Raw genomic sequence first — 17,169 nt, 5'->3', positions numbered from 1 at the left:
CATTCAAGAACAACAGCAATTGTAGGATTGTCTCTTAAGGATTAGCTAAAGTTAATTATTTTAGTTTAACATTTCAAACCCAGGATGGGCTTATCTCAAAATAGTACAACTGGTTTAAACTGGTTTTGAGGTCTCAGTTCTAAGGGAAGCCGAGGTATTGGTGGACCTTCTGCAAGCTGAGAAAACAACAGGCATGGTGGTGCCACCATACAGACCCTGTGACAATATTGCCTGGCAGAGCTCCTGAGCTGCCCTAAAAGAGCCGCAGAACTCAGCATGTATTGAAGGGCCATCTGCACTGCCAGGGCCACTGGCATTCTTCCTATGTCATGACTCACTTTGCTGAGGTTAACATGGATTTCAGATGCTTCTGGATCAAGCATGCTTGAAAAACCACATGTATTCCTGATTCCCATGCACATTGGGAGATAGTAGTGTTAGAGTTTATTTTTAATTTCTCTCCATCACCAGTTCTTAACAGCATCATAATCATGGTGGTGGACTAACCAAGAGGGTCCCGTTCACCCATTTTATTGATCTCAGACAAAACAGCACATTTCCTACAGGAAGCATTTGGCTGTATAGCGTACTCAAAACTATTGTTTGTTCGGTACATCTTTGCCCAGCCTGCATTCAAGGATAATATTTAGTTTAACTGCTTTAAAAGCCTGGCCATGGTCTTTCCAAGCTAGGCTGCTCAGAGAACAACATCCCAGTGGATGCTCAGTCTTTGCCTACAAAACTTTCCTGTTTGCATTTTCTTCCACCTCTTAGATTCCCCGTTTTCCAATTCATCTTCCCTGGTCCTGCCTCTGTCAGCCCTAGTTACATGTTTTCCTGACTTGACTTTTGGTCCCAGAATTCAAGTCACATAGTCTATCTACAAAACAATAGTTGATATTGACCTCCTTCCCTCTTTTTCGTATTGTGTAAATTCCCTATCTGTGTACTATTCTTACAGACAGTTCATTCCAGGCATGTCTCATTTGAAAGGCAGGCATTGGACAAGGCTAAGACCAAGAGAAAATTGGTGAAAATGGGTTAATCCAACATAAATTAGTTCAACTCAGTTCTAACTTTAACAAACCAGATTCAAAAGGATTCAAAGTAGGTTGAGCAGTTAAAACTTATCTTTTAACAACTATCACATTTCACATTGGAGATCCAATTTCTCTTCATCTAGTCTCAGTTCTAGTCAGCAGCCTGTTTAATACACAACAGGAATAAATTGGAAGAAGAATGTTTTCTTCTTTTGGCACCTTAAGATCTTGTAGCTGTAAAAGAATTATTTACTTAAAAATTTATCATATATATATCATCAATCTATTTTGAGCCTAAAATAGTAATTTCATTTCGAGAAACACCAGATAAAATAATTTGACCAGTCAAATACAAAGAGGTTTCCTGAAATCTTAGAAGAATAGAGATTGGAAAATACATACCACTTGCAACATTATTTCTTTGAATTTCTAAATTTAAAAGTAAAAACTTCCATGTCTGAGAATATGGAGACAGAAAGTAGCATAACTTTAAAATCAAATACAGTTAAGGGAAATGGGGACAGAAAAGAGAATGTTGAAACTATGCAAACCATTTTCATTTGAAATGTAGCTCGTAAACTTCCAAGCTTTGACTTACACTTCTCAAAATATCTAATCAACACCACAAAGTATATATTTTTAAGTACAAAGTCGTTCCAAAGTCTAAAGAAAGGAGTCTTTTCCTATTAAAAGGATAAAAACTTACGGTGTAAAAGTCATTTTCCTTTCAAGCAGTGTTCATATCCAGGTTTTGTTTTGTTTTTTTAAAACTACCTAAATATCTTTTCATGCACCATGTTTTTTCAATCAGTCTTTGGCAATATATCTTAAATTTAGAATTGAAACTGTTCCATTGAAGCCTCCCAGAAAAGAGAAAATGAAAAATTAAGTGCTGATTTCAGGCTTATTGAAGTCTCTGCCTAAATCTGCTTTTGAGAATTAATAGTGCCAAAGTTATTTATTTACCATTTGGCTGAAATGGAAGAATAGAAATCATTATCTTATCACATCTTTGCTTCCAGGGCCAGCAATTTCCCTTAAGTGAATGCCTCCTAAAACAATTTTTTATAGGAAAGTGATGTTTGTATTAGAAAGCAGATATTCTCTTGGTCTCTACTGGCGATGTCTCTTCACACTTAATAGATGGATGATTTTAAACTTTGTGTTGTCCTTTGTGAAAAGCTTAGTTCTTTTGGTACTTCTTGTATACCATACAAAACAGTCAAGTTATTGTGCAACTCTTTGCTATTAAGATGTGGCCTAAGTAGTGAAAAATATATGATATCACCATATGAATCTAAGTGATTTGAGGGCAAATGCCTTGGGAAGAGGAAGAAAACTATATATTGTTGAATCAGAACATTAAGAGATGGAAAAGATCTTTGAGATCATGCAGTCTAAATTTATTTTAGTTAGAGTCAACAAAATTAAAATCTAGATAGTTTCGAGTTGTGCTCCAAATCCCACAGATTGTTTAAGGCAAGAATCCAGCCCAGCTTCCAGAGTCCTATCTGGAAATGAATAGAATAAATGTCGGCAGTATACTTTTAAGCAAAAAGGAATCTCTAAAGTTGTTCAGTTGCCCACAAGCACTGTCAGTCAAGCTGTATATTGTGAATATCATGATTCAGTTAGGACAAAAACCACTTTTCTGTTTTCATTTGAAGTTGGGCCACAAATTCTCAAACATGCAGTTGGCAGAAAGCAAAGTTTCCATCAAAGAATTGTGTTTTGTTTAGCTGATTTTTTCCCATCTGATCTGATGGCTGAGCCAGCCAATTTTGAACATGAGAGCAGTATTGGATAGCCCTAGGTGATAATGATAATAATTATTACACGTGATTTGTCAAGTTTACTACAGTTCTTGGAGTTTCATTTCTAGGATATGGCAGGCAGTAGTTTTCAACCTTGGGTGAACACTGGAATCATCTAGGGGACTTTGAAAATACAAATGTCTGGGTGCAAACCACAGAGATTTTTATTTAATTGATTTGGGGTTTCCTTATGGGCATCAGATTTTATTTTGAAAGTTCTCTGGGTGATTCTAATGTAGCTGTAAGTTGGGAACCGCTGGGTGAGGAAATGTGGTTACCATCACTGTAGCTGACTGCAGGCCCTTGGAAATCTCAACTGCTGCTCCAGTCCTCTTAAGAATCCCTATTTCTGCTCTGTGTCTCAGAGCTAATGTGGTGGGCTACTGGGTTAGGGGTGTCAAAAGTAGGGGATGATTCCATTTCTCCTTTTGACCCTTAAGGACCCTGTTCCTGAGGAGTTCTTATTTAGATTCTAATATTCTCCTGTCCTAAGGTGGCCAAGTTGTGGGAATATAAATGCAAACCAAGTGTACCACCATAGTGGGTCAGAGTTCCCCACGCCATGCTGGTTTGCCATTAGGGGGCACACACATTGATATTCTCCAGGATACTTAAAGCCAGCAAAGCAGTACTGCGACACATCTTTTTAAAATTTCTTTTAGACTTTGAGCATAGTTTGATATTGTTTTGCATATTGTTGTTATTTTGCATGATTAAGGTAGTTAATCACATAAGTGATGAAAAGAAACAAAAATGGATAAGGTGACAAGGTGAAAGGACCTCCCAGCCAAAGTTATAAAAAGGGCTTGTTGAACTCTTTTCTATTCTGAAACTAACTTGAGTAATATTTCTGTTTGATTTGCAAAATATACCCTTCCAGTCTACTCTAATTTTATACTTGCTAACCTCCATATTAACCATGGTAAATAAGTATATCCCTGATACCAACTGTAAATCTCTCTGGATAAAGTTACCTGTGTGAGATGGAGCTCAGCTGTAAGTCAAAACCTACCTCTAGGACTTTTAATTTGCAGTTTGTACTGAAACCATGTTTTCTTTGGCTCATAGCATTTTATGTTGATGCCACTTCTTTCCTGTTGGGCTATCCCCAAGCTTCTGGCGCTGTCCCAGTTTTGGTTTCCAAGAGTGAGTATTATACATTCACATGGGCTGGTTTTCAGTTAGAGTATCCCAAGCATATCTTCCAAATTTGGGGAAAAACTACTTACCATTGGGTTTTTTTTTTTGGTATTAAGGTAATAACAATCAAGTAGTCACACATGTAATCATATTTATATGAATGATAAGGTAATTAATCACTTTCATAGGTTCTAACAGACCCAATGACCTATTTTTCTAACACTATTTTGTAATCCCCTTTTACTTGTCTGAAATGAAATTCATGGAATATACAAATCTTCTTATACATTTAATTTAAAATAATACTTATTACCATAATATAAAGGAACATGAAGAAGTATAAGGAAAGTGCTTCCTAATAAAATCTTATGGATGCCAATATGTAAATGCACAACCAGTATTTCACTATAAAATAATCATAGTCTCACACACATTTCCTGAAGGTGCCAGAATGACCAGTCTTGCCTCTGAGAGGCATTGCCTGTGACATGTCCTTCCCACTATGATGCTCAATCTCAACCCTCCCAAATTACCCATCTTTTCGTTTTCAAACTATACTACTTTCCACCACTGTGTGCAGTTTTTCTTTTGGTGCAGAAACGGTATGACTTGTTGCTCCAGCTCCTTCTCCTAATGTTGGTAGACAGCCTGTAACGTTTCATTCTTATGCTGGTGTTTGATGCAAATGTATTCATACAGGTAAGGGAAAGGTTTTGATAGTTCGGAGTCATTTAAGATAATGGCCAGTGCCTGTTGAATACTTTAACTGTCTTCTAAAGGAAGGGCCATTACATTGCTTGGCAAAAGCCATGCTGTGGTAGGCATCCCACGTATAAAGTAGAGGAAGATGGACCTGGATGTTAGCTCAGGGCCAGTATTCCTCAGCAAAAAGAGGAAGATTGGCAGCAGTTAGCTCAGGGCTAATCTTCCTCAAAAAAAAAAGGAAAGGTCATTAAAAAAAATTTAAGTTCTTGACTTTTGCTGCTCTGGCTTAGTCTGAAGAAGCTGCGGATCTTGGTTCCTGCGTGAAAGTTCCAGTTCCTTTCTTTTGCTAGGTTTCTGATTTGATAGCTCTGGCTGTAGCAGTTCTAGGCAGCCAAGTTTGTTAAAATTTTAACAATCTGTCCTCTTTGACAGAAGACAAACTGATCTGTTATAGATTGAAAGAAAATCCATTTGAGATCATGTGAATTACTTTTTTTTCCAAACTATTTCCTCATTATACATTTAAAGGTCACCAGTACACATCAGTGTTTCAGCTTTCTGGGAATTTATTCACTGCTGGTAACTTTAAATGAGGCCGCCCTGTGTTTTATAGTGGCTGGTATTTTTAAGTTGTGAGTTCTGAACTTCTAACTTAGAAGCAGAACAGAATAGCTTGGTTTCAACATTCTGAATCATGGCAAAGAGGTTTCATCTTCCCAAGATGACCATAGGAACCAGATGTAACATTGCCTCCTTCAGTAACCTACATTATCCTAAAGAGACTCATATTTTTGCCACATTGGGCTAAATCTGATAGGTGTAAGTTTCAGTTAAAACACTGCCAAGTTTCTGTTTGAACAGAATTAAACCATCTCTTTCAATAATTTATTTTTATTCTCTCTTTTGAAACACCATTGTTTGGATGGAAGAATAAAGGGTTATCAATAGGTTTCTCCACATGGTAGTATCATGTGTGGTTTCCATTTGCTTGATTAGACTTTGCCATATTTTAAAACTTGTCACTTTAGAGAAGATTTGTTTATTGTTAAAAATAAATCTACCACATGTTATTACAATTGTAATCAATATTGTTAATTTTTTTCAAGTAAGTGTTTTATCATCGATTGTTCTGGGGAACGGTCTTAAGGAGGACATTTGTGAAGAGTCTGGTGCTTCTTACACTTTAAAATGCATAGAAATCACATGGGATGTTACTAAAATGTATAATCTCATTCAGTAAGTCTGAGGTGGAGTCTGAAATCCTGCATTAGCCTTACAAAGTCCTTGGTGATGCTGATGCTGCTGGTCGGATAACTGTTACACTTTGAACAGCAAGGACCTGACCAGTGGTTTCAAACTTTAGTCACATCACAGTCACCCGCAGGCTTGCTAAAGTGCAGACTGCTGCTCATCCTCCTTCCCTCTCCTCCAGGTTCTGATTTAGTAGGTCTGGGCTTGGGCCCGAGAATTTGCGTTTCTGAACAAGTTCCCAGGTGATATGGATGCTGCTTGAAGAACTTTGTGATCTCTGCTGTAAGGCCCTGTTAATCAATGTCTGGTTCCCAGACAGCATCAGCATCACTTGAGAGCTTGTTAGGAATGCAGAGTCTTAGACCCCACTCCAGACCTCCTAAATCACAACTTGCGTTTTAACAAGATCCTCAGGTGATTTGTGCGTTAAAATTTGAGAAGCGCTACCTAGACAGTCTCGTAGTTCCTCTAAATCAGTGATTCTCAACTTTAGCCATCTGTTATAATCAACTGTGGAGCTTTTAAAAATCCTGATGCCCAGGTAATCCTGAGAATAATTCCATCAGAATCTCTGGGGCTGGGGCCGAGCCATCATTAGTTTCTAAAACTCCCCAGGGGATTCCGATGTGCAGTTGAACCTGAGGACCACACCGTAGATGAAAATGGAGAATGGAAAGGTAGTAATCTTGATGTTTGCCAACAGATGGAGGCTTGGAGGCACTCATTTTCCCTGCTGCCACCCTAGTAGACAACGTGCCGTGGGCTGTTGGGCCAACAGGAAACACTGTGGGCCAGAGCATTAAATTGCTTTGCTGCACTGGATTTTGGGAAGCCACGTACACATTTTGGCTCTGTTGCCTGGCCTCACTTAGCTCTAGCTTTGTCATACACAGACAGGAGCTAACTGTTCCCGTATTCTGCAATCTCTGGGCTAAGACCTTAGACGTATAGCCCATGGGCTTTTATGTTATTTTCCCCATACTTTCATTCAAAACGGGTATGTTCTGTTCTCTGTCAGATTTTAATGGGAACAGAAAGATCCTCAGCATGGATAGGACATATTAGGATGCAGATTAAGCTACTTTAGAGAGAGAAACAGTAAATAATTTAACAGATGTGAGAGATGATTTATGTAATAGATTAAGTAGAATAAAGTGTTGTCCTCGACAACGTATGGGTCGTTTTCCCTAAAAGCATACATTGGTTTTGCATGGGCATGTGAACTGGAACATTTGCTATTATAAGCCTATCCTAATATTCTCAAGCCTTTATACCTTTCCTAGGCTAGCCAAGGGTTTGTGGTTGATTGTTGATTTTGGGAAAAAAATCGTGCATTACTCACCTGTGAATAAGTGTTAGATTCTTATCATTTCTGAAGGTAATAAAGACTGCTTTTAATTCTGGATAATGTTTCTCAGTTTTATGTTCCAGGAAAGGGTGAACTTACCTTTCTACATATATACCACGGGAGTTAATGTATGCATAGGGGCTGTGACCTAGTTTGTTCCAGCAAGAGAAGCATAGCTTATGAAGAAGATGGATTTATTCTAAATGCCCCCTCAGAGAAAGAGTATGTTTGAAATATTTTCTTCCTTTGTAGCTTTGTCAGCTTTTTAATTTATTCAAATCTTTTTGAGTCAACTTTTATCACCTTGCAAGCTAAAAATTGCTGTAAGTTTACTACCTGTTGTCTGAATTTGGTTTCCTTCTACTCTTTCTATTTCCTTGCCCTAGTAAGGTAGGAACTATAGATCTTTGCTCCTCTTTGCTCTCCTGAGTCCAATCCCCAGAAGGCCTCTTCCAGTACCTCGTGTATGTCTTTCATGAGGTAGGTTGTCCCTGTTGGATGCTCTCCACCCTGGACTGGCTTTCCTGAGGGCAGCCGCACAAATACACACAGAGTTCCAGACATGTTTTGATTGAGGGCAGTTCACAACTTTCTTATTGGTTCCTAACATCTTTCCTGAATGTGCCCAGGGTTGTGTAGAGTTTTGTTTTTCTAGATTTCTTTTGTTGTACAGTTTGGATGTGTCAGGAATGAATTGATTTTTCCCAGGTCCAATATCATCACTCTGTAAAGATCAGAAGGATTATTTTTCCCTACCTCTATTACAGAGATCAGTCAAATTAACCAAATAATTACACAATGGTCCTTTCCCTGTGCCTGATGGGACACAGTCACAATTCCCTCAGAAAAGGAATGAAGTTGAGTGATTTCATAAGAGATGGATGAGTACGCAACACCATATTGTTAACTACAGGTAACATGTTGTACAGCAGATCTCTAGAGCTTACTCATCTAGCATAACTGAAACTTTATACCCATTGAACAACTCCCCATTTCCTCACCCCTCAGCCCCTGGAAACCACTGTTATATTCTCTACTTCTATGAGTTTGACTATTTTAGATGTCTCATAAGTGGAATCATGCAGTATTTGTCCTTCTGTGGCTGGCTTATTTCACATAGCATAATTTCCTCCAGGTTCATCCATGTTGTCGCAAATGGCAGGATTTCCTTCTTTTTAAAGGCTGAATAATATTACACTGTATGTATGTTACTACATTTGTTTGTCTCTTTATTTATTGATGCATACTTGGTTTGTCTTCCTATCTTGGTTATTGTGAATAATGTTGCAATGAACATGGGATTGTAGATATCTCTTTGAGAGCCTGATTCAATTCTTTTGGATATATACCCAGAAGTGGGATTGCTGGATCATATGGTAGTTCTACTTTTGATTTTTGAGGAACCTCCGTACTATTTTCTATAGTCGCTGCAGGGCAGATGATCTCATGTTAAATGTTCTTACAACAAAAAACAAAAACAAAAGGACACAAGGAAACTTCAGGAGATGTTGGATACGTCTACTACCTTGATTATCATGGTATCATGGCATGTATTTAAACTCATCAAATTGTACACATCAAATATGTGCAGTTCTTTCTATATCAACTATATCTCAGTATGGCTGTTAAAAAAGAGAGAGATGTACAGTCATGCATCACTTAATGACGGGAATACATTCTGAGAAAGGCGTCATTAGGTAATTTCATCATTGTGGGAACACCACAGAGTGTATTGACACAAACCTAGATGATATAGCCTACTACACATCTAGGCTATATGGTACTAATCTTTGGAACACCATCGTATATGAAGTCCGTTGTTGACCGAAACATCTTTATTAGGTTCATAACTGTATAAGTGATTTTGATGCATGATTTTGTGGCTAAGGATGAGAGAAGGGATGCAATGAATCTCAAAAGAGAAAGGGTCAAGTAGTTGAGGAAGATTGGATGCATGAGTGTTGCTACCACATTTCAATGAATAGTGGACCCCTGCTGGGGAAACTCTGCTCGTATTAAAAGCTAAGAGCATGGAACCAGCTGGTAATTACTTGGTTAAACACTCTTACCTCATATTATATAAGATGTTTCTCTGCCAGGCATAAAAATATAGGTCCTATCCTTAAATCATCATAAAACATTGCAGGGACACCATCACACTCAAGTTGAATACAAAATCCCCACCACAAATGTTATGGAGAAACTTACTGACTAAAACAAACAGTAAGCCATGGCATTCTTATTACATGGAGGACACAAAAATACAGGTCCTTAGGCAATCCTCCTTCTCTCCTTCATAGATGTTAGTAAATGTTTAACAATCATGTTCGGAGGTGGGAATGAGGAGACTGATTTGTAGCATTTGCTAATTTCTGTGATGTAAAGACTCCCATCATGACTGATTTCAAGCTATTGGATTGAGATGTTTATATCAGACTTTTGTAATTTAGCATGAGCTGGCCCAGGCCTAGCACACAACTGTATAGTAGCTACCAAAACATTTGTGATTTTTTGGGCTTCCAGATCTTATTTTCCTTTCATTTTCAAATGAAACAGAGATTTATTAGTAAGAGGATGTCCCAAGGAGATCTTTCCCCTGGCAGATGTTATCTTTGAATCTACTCCTGTACTGCTCTGGGTTTTTTTCAGGAGGGTTTTAGAAACATCTCAGAAATCTCCAGTCAGTGTATTTTCTCATCTGGCTGGCATTCCCAGAGTTCCTGCAAAACTCTGAGGGTGAAAAGCAAAGCAGCTCAGCTACATCTGATAGCATACTAAGGAGTCAAGGTGCAGAGCCTCAAACATAAGTCACGGTACAGAGAAAGTTTAGGGATGACTTAAAAGTCATCTGAAGCCATTTTTCTCAAAAAATTTATTTCTTCTTGTTAAATCCATGTATGTCCTTGGCTATTGAAAATAAACAAAAATGTCATGGCCTCCTAGAAATGTTATGTCCTCCACCTCCTGGTTGAGACCAAAAACCTATCTGTGAATATTGACCCAGTAGAGATTTTTGTCAATTTTCCAGTCTGTAGTTTCATTAGAAGAAGATTTTTTTTTTGCTTTTAAAACATTTATTACAATACTCAATGTGATTTTAAAAATATATATGCCTGCTCCCTCCAAACTCAGGATTCCAAAATGCTTAGGAAGGGATGGATAGCAATGTGACAGATTTCCACTGTATCTCTGTCTCTCATTGAGAAATTCTGATCTAAAGACTGAGCAACCTTCCACAGGTCACCTAATATAATAGCTGGTAGGGACAACACTTTCCTAATTGTAGAAACAAATGGAACAGCACCCTGTGGTTAACGAGACTTCATATTAAAAGTTTATAATATTTGATTTTATTCTTCTGAATGGCAAAATCCTTTGGAAACTAGTTCAATAATTTGGAAAGTAAAGCATTCAACTTAAAAAAAATATTATGTTCTAATATAATATTTATGGCTAGGTAAATCTCTGTCAATAACCCAAACAAATACAACTGCATAGAAAGTTAAACACATTAGACGTTGTATGGAATATACTGTTTATTTCTTAGGCTAACATTAAAACTGCATTGAATTCTTGAGCTTACAATAAATAGGCACACTTATTCTGAGCAGGATAGTATGGAAATCCTGGGTTGGCAATAAAATATTACATAGCAAAATTCAAATCTGCTCGTTGTTAACTTAATAACATTGTTTGAGTATCTCAAGATACTTGGGGGAGGGGCCTGCCTCGTAGCCGAGTGGTTAAGTTTACGTGCTCGGCTTCAGCAGACAAGGGTTTCGCCAGTTCAGATCCTGGTCACAGACCTGCACCACTCATCAAGTCATGCTGAGGCGACATCCCACATAGCACAACTAGAAGAACCTACAACTAGAATATACAACTATGTACTGGGGGGCTTTGGGGAGAAGAAGAAAAGAAAAAAAAAGATTGGCAACAGATGTTAGCTCAGGGCCAATCTTTAAAAAAGAAAAAAAAAGACACTTGGGGGACGCCAACTAAATGAGGTGAACGAGACAATTATCCAAAGTAATCCACTAATTTTGATTATGTACGTATAAATATATATTTTTAGAATAACTAAGAAGTAATGTATGCATGATGCTTCATATAAGACCTAGATTTTGCCATTATTTCATGTATAGGTGTTCGAACATGTGAAATGTGAATTGCTATCATTTTACTAAAGAAAGTACAGGGTGAGGGAACCCTCATAATTGAAGGTTGTGGTTAATGCTTTCTAGATGTTAGTCTTCCATGACATCACAGTTGTTTTATTAGTTAGGACATTCTTGCTATTAGGAGGAAAATGATTAATTGGTAAGCAATGTATCGTATGTGAATTTCTAATGAACATATTCCAATTCTGGCTAGTCTTACCTGAGCAGAGATGCCATCTCTATCAGCATAAGGATGTTAGAGTTCAATGTGACATTTTTGGGGCAAATTTAGGCCTCCAGGATTGGTATATTTTCTTACTGAAATAAACCATCTTTTGGAATCATTTTGACAACTCAGTTTCCAACAATGTATAGGCCACATGACATCTCTCTCTCTCTACGAACATAAGTTGTTGGCGTCCTTCCTTCAGAGTTGGATAAACTGGATTTTGAATTCTAGCTCTGCCACTTTCTCATCAATGACTTTGGGCAAATTATCTTCCATCGCTAAACCTTGTTTTTTAAATCTGGAAAATGGGCCAACAAATATTTACCTTGTAGGTTTGTTGTGAGAATTATATGTGAATACACAGAGCATTTAACACTGCCCTGGCACTTAGCACATAACAAGTTATAGATACATACGCACATAAAGGCACAAATATACAGCTGTGCATAAGGACATACACATAGACATATACATTTATACGGATAAATAGACATAAACATAACCCCCCACACATTTGGGACTTAAGCCTTTTGTACAGTCCCTGAAAGAGTTGGCATATTTCCCTGGGAATCTTTGGATAGTTTTTATAGCTTAAATGTCATCAGAGATGATGTGAACTGCCGAGGACAAGAAGGAGAAAGCATTAATTCTTTTATGACCAGAAAAGAATTCCAATTGCCAGTGGGAAGACAGGACAATATGTAGTAGGACAGGAACTTTTTAGAAGTTTGGCTCCAGAAAACTTATTTCATAGCTTCTTATGTACAAGAGTCCAGTGACCAAACAAGCTGCATAAATAGACCTACAGAATGAGAGCTGGAGGGGTGATCAGTATCACTTCTCTAACCTCATTTACACAGGAGGAAACTGAAACCAAGACAACTAGAAAAATCTCATTTGAGGTTTCACACATTGACACTGAGCAGAGAATTACTTGCCTTTATGTGTTGACAATTCTGAAGAACTCATTTCTTGTTAGGACTTGTGTGATCATAACCCAAGATCATTTTGAAGACAATGGTAACCATCCAATCTGGGGACAAATGGAACAGGTTTCTAAAGATGAAATATCTTGCAACTTACTTAATATTCAGTTGGAAGCAAGGAAACATAGCAGAAGCAGTAAAAGATTTAACCACTTTGTCCCAAAGCTCATATGTGGTGGTAGATTAGTTAGTGTGAACTTTGTAAGGGTAGGAATGGTGTCTAATTCAGTTTTAAACACTGGCCAATAGGAAGCATCTCCTAAGGTTGTTTTGAGAATCACCTAGAATACCATAGGTTCCCAATTAATGTGTGAAGCACTTAGTGTATGCTAGATAAATGTTTGTTGAATTAAATGTTATAGTCATGCTACGCTACTGAAAACAATGGTAATGATTTTTGCACCATCTATACTCATAAATTCTCTAACATGAAAGCAAAGAAGGGAAACACTGAACAGGGTAAGGAAAAAAATTCTCCCACCCGTGCCTTACTCCATAAAGTACAATTTAGATACAAATGCAGAAAATAGAAATAACACAAGCAAAGGAATCACATTTGGAACATCATTAAAGAAAAGTCCATTTGTAATGTGTTTGTGTTCAAGAGTTTTACTCTTGGCAAAACAAAACTTCTTGTTTGAAAGATAAAAGGCTTATTTTTCAAATGGCTTGAAATGTAATGAGTCTCTCTGGAGCAATTAGTTACCAATAACATTTTAATGGATTAATATAAGTGAATACAAAACATGTGAACCTGAATCTTCTGAATTCCCACATGATTCAAAATGAGTGGAAAAGGTGCTTTCATAAATATTTTTTAATTTTTTATGGACTCAAATAGTTTTGCAAGTAGCCTGCTATATGAAGGATCAAAACTGTATCTAAATTTGCATATCGTTGGTCAAGCATTCATTCATTCCTTCTACACACATTCTTTGAGAGCCTACACTATGCCAAGTGCAGCCAGCAGTCATTATTTAGGAACTGGACAAAACTTTTCCTGGAGGGCTTTGAAGATCTGAAATCCAAATTAAGAAAATCTTCTCTAATCCTTTGTATCTTCTCGTCCCTGTAACATTGTGTGGACATGGTTGGCTATAGAATGCCAAAGTGCAAGAGTGATAAATTAGCTCAATTAGGCATCATCTTGCAAATAAGCCAGTGATGAACTTTATGTTCTATCAGCTATTTGGATAACTCTGATATATCTACTGCAATTACTTATTTTTCTTCTTCCTTGTCTTGGTTGCAATCTTAAGGCCTTTATGTTAATATCATATTTTGTTTCATGCATTATATGGAATTATGGTAGATGTCTCCTAGATCTGTATTGGCTTTCTGTGACGCTTAGCTTCTCAGGTGGAATAAATCACACAAGCTAGTAAACCCTTGAAAAGGACTTAGCACCAATATAAACAGCAGAAATAGAGGTCGCTGTTACTATGAATCATTCTAAGAATCACAGATGCTTTTTATGTTTTCTAAGTGCGCTGAAAAAGTGTTGAGGCATGGCTCTTTCAGAAATTGGATTTTGGAAAACTAGATTGATGTTCTCAGAAGCTCCTAATAGAAGAATATGGGCTTCACCTACTCTATGATCACAAAACCCTAGAAAGGATCAAGTTGACTCCTTCAAAGAAATGCATGTGGGAATATTAATTGTCTTAAGAAGGTAAACCATCTTTTATAATATAAAGAATGAAGGTAAGCTAAATCTTCCTGAGAAGTTGGCTCATACCTTAGTGAAGGACTCCATCATTTTAAACAACTTTAGACTTTGCAAATCATTATATAGCACATACATAAGTTCCTTGTGGCTAATATATGCTAAATATTCTATAAGCTTATATAAGCTAAATTTGCATGTGAAATTTAGCAGATAGCTAGTGTGGTAGGTAGAAGGTGAGAAACCTGAATCAAGAGGGATAATAAGCCAGGAGTAAAGAACAGAATTTTTTTTTTTTCAAAATTATTGGACCACAATCCACTGTATTACATTTTATGTCATGACCCAGTGATACGCATACACACGTACGTATTTATATGTATAGCCGCAGCAAAAGTAATGATACTTACCCTTACTCTGTAAAGGATGCTTTCTATGTAATACATGCTTCCCAGTATTTTCTATTCTGTCGTATGGCATCTTTTAAAATTTCATATCCATTATAGAGATTTAACTAAAAGAGAGTGGTCATAAATTGCATTTTGACAAACACTGAAGTTGAAAGTCAGATACCTTCCAGAAGCTGGTGGTAGGGGCCATGCTGGAGAAGTGCGGGAGGAAGGGCCACTTGGAAGAGGCTAGTGAGGCCGTTTAAGAGGTAATTACTCTAACATACTGACCATTTCCTTGCTCAACCTGTGAGTGAATGCCTCCTTAAATTTTGCACTCGTGCACCTCACTCCACGTCCTAGTCCCAGCCCCGAGGATGAGAAGAGTTTCCTTAATGGGGGTACACCCATTTCATTGTGGGTGAAGAATGGTATCAGAACCAGGAAGGTAAATGAGACCAGGAGAAAAAATCAAAGAAAGGAAACTAGAGCAAAGATTTTAGGGAAAAAGTAGATCAGAAGGTCACCCAACAGGCTACAACTTGGAGCAGAATATTCCAGAGGACAGGTCTGAGTTAGAAAGTTTCAAGCAAAGAGGAGAGCTACAAAAGCCAGAGGTTTAACCTAGAGAGGATGGATCTTGCTGGTGTCAGCGATCTTCTGGAGGGGATGGAGCACTTCTGTTCCAGAGCAGTGCTTTAGGTAGGGATCTTGCGTGTAGCACAATATTCTAGTAACAGATGTTTAAACAAATAGGGGGCTTACTTTCATCATGTACCATCAAGTTGAGGGGTGGACAGTCCAAGGCTGGTGGAGCTGCTGTAAAGACCCCACCAAGACCTAGGCTTCTTGTTCCATCCTCCTTAGCACAGACCTTCATCTTCATGGATACAAGAGGTCTACCTCCACTCGCAAACTTCTACCTCCAGCCTCACAAATTCATTCCAATTAGGAGAAAGTGTATTCATAGAAGGAGGAAGAAAAAGAAGAGGAACATGAAGAGAAGAGAAAAGAAAGTGAAGCAATACTTTCCTAGAAACCCTTAGCTGAATTCATCTTGGGTCTTATTGGTCAGAACTATGTCACAGGGCCATTCCTAGCTGCAAGTAAGAGTGAAGTATGATGCTTTTTATCTGGGTGCATTGCTGCTTCCTGCCAAAAGATGAGATTCTGTTAGCAAGCAAGAAGGGAAGAATGGATAGGTAACTAGTATTGTCTGCCACATACAAAAGGGGTTAATCCCAGAATGACCAACCTATGTGGAGCAGGTCATTCAGAGCACCTGCTAGTGGAGGAAGTACGTGTTTTCCTTCCCATTTCATACATGTGGATACTGAGGCTCAGAGGGCAAGCAAAGGGCAGGACTAAGATCGAAACTCCAGTCTGTTTGACTCTAAAGCCAGATTTTTTCCATGACTCCACGATGCTCTCCAAGGGTAAGTCAGCTCATGTCACTTTTCCTCTCCCCTAAGTTTTTATCTACAGTCCCATCTGGCCAAAAATTCTTTTTCTTTTACAGAATAAGAGATAGAAACATGAATGGGTTGATGCTGTCAGAGAGGAGGGCATAAGGTTGGGGAAAGTGAGGCTCTTCAGGTTAATTATCCCAGAATTTAGATTCTAGAGAAGAGGAAGGCAAGAAGGAACCTCTCTGGAGCCTCAAGGAATCAGAGGGTGTGCTTCAGAATATTTGAGGAAGTCCAATGCCAACCCCAAGGCAGCAGTATTTCTCAACACATGGGCCATGGACCATGTAGATCAGAATCTGGTCTCTTCTAAAAATTGTACATTCTAGATAAATACTCCTGACATAGGAGATCAAAATATCTGGGGATGGGACTGGAAATGTGAATTTTAATAATCTCCCCAGGTTAATTATGATGCACAATACAGCTTGGGATGCATTGATGTTAAGTATCAATAACAGCATTTATTGAGCACCTGCTTTGGCAAATGCTGGGTCAGACACAGACATATATTGTTTAATTCAAACACCCTTTCAAGATCCATCCTCTTCTTCTCATTTTACTGCTGAATTCAGTTACAGGGAGGTTAAGTATCTTTTCAAAGTCAGTGGCCCTTGCTGGTACACTTGGGACTCCTTCCTGGAATTCTGTCCAGCCATCTGTCTTCCTGGGTGCCAGACTCGGTAAGGATAGTGGGAGCATTCTGTTGTTTCCTCCATCCTACTAGATAGCCCACTTAAGTAGATTTTCTGGGTCCATAAGAAAGTTGAGTGTGTAGTTGAGGAAAAAGACACATAGACAAATTCTGTGGTGGTGTGAATGGAGTGAAGAGAATCACAGATGGAAACAGTCCTCTCAAATTTCCATATTCTAACTTCGGAGTTTTAGCAGGGCTTCCCAACCCTGGCACTGCTAACATTTGGGGCCTGATAATTTGTTGTTGTGGAGGGCTGTCTGTGCAGTGTGGGATATTTA

General features: G+C 38.1%; 1 long non-coding RNA gene across 4 annotated transcripts in view; it reads right to left on the bottom strand.

Moving 5' to 3' along the window:
• LOC139045266 (uncharacterized) overlaps nucleotides 1–1,952 on the bottom strand; it is a 32,732-nt gene extending 30,780 nt beyond the window's left edge. For all 4 annotated transcript variants that reach the window (XR_011503301.1, XR_011503300.1, XR_011503299.1 and 1 more), the window contains exon 1: nucleotides 1,747–1,952. This is a non-coding gene — a long non-coding RNA (uncharacterized lncRNA). The remainder of the gene's footprint in view (nucleotides 1–1,746) is intronic.
• Between the last annotated feature and the right edge of the window lie 15,217 nt (nucleotides 1,953–17,169).

Source organism: Equus asinus, chromosome 1 (assembly GCF_041296235.1).
Source record: "Equus asinus isolate D_3611 breed Donkey chromosome 1, EquAss-T2T_v2, whole genome shotgun sequence".
Taxonomy (NCBI): domain Eukaryota; kingdom Metazoa; phylum Chordata; class Mammalia; order Perissodactyla; family Equidae; genus Equus; species Equus asinus.
This window is presented reverse-complemented; position numbering and strand designations above follow the sequence as displayed.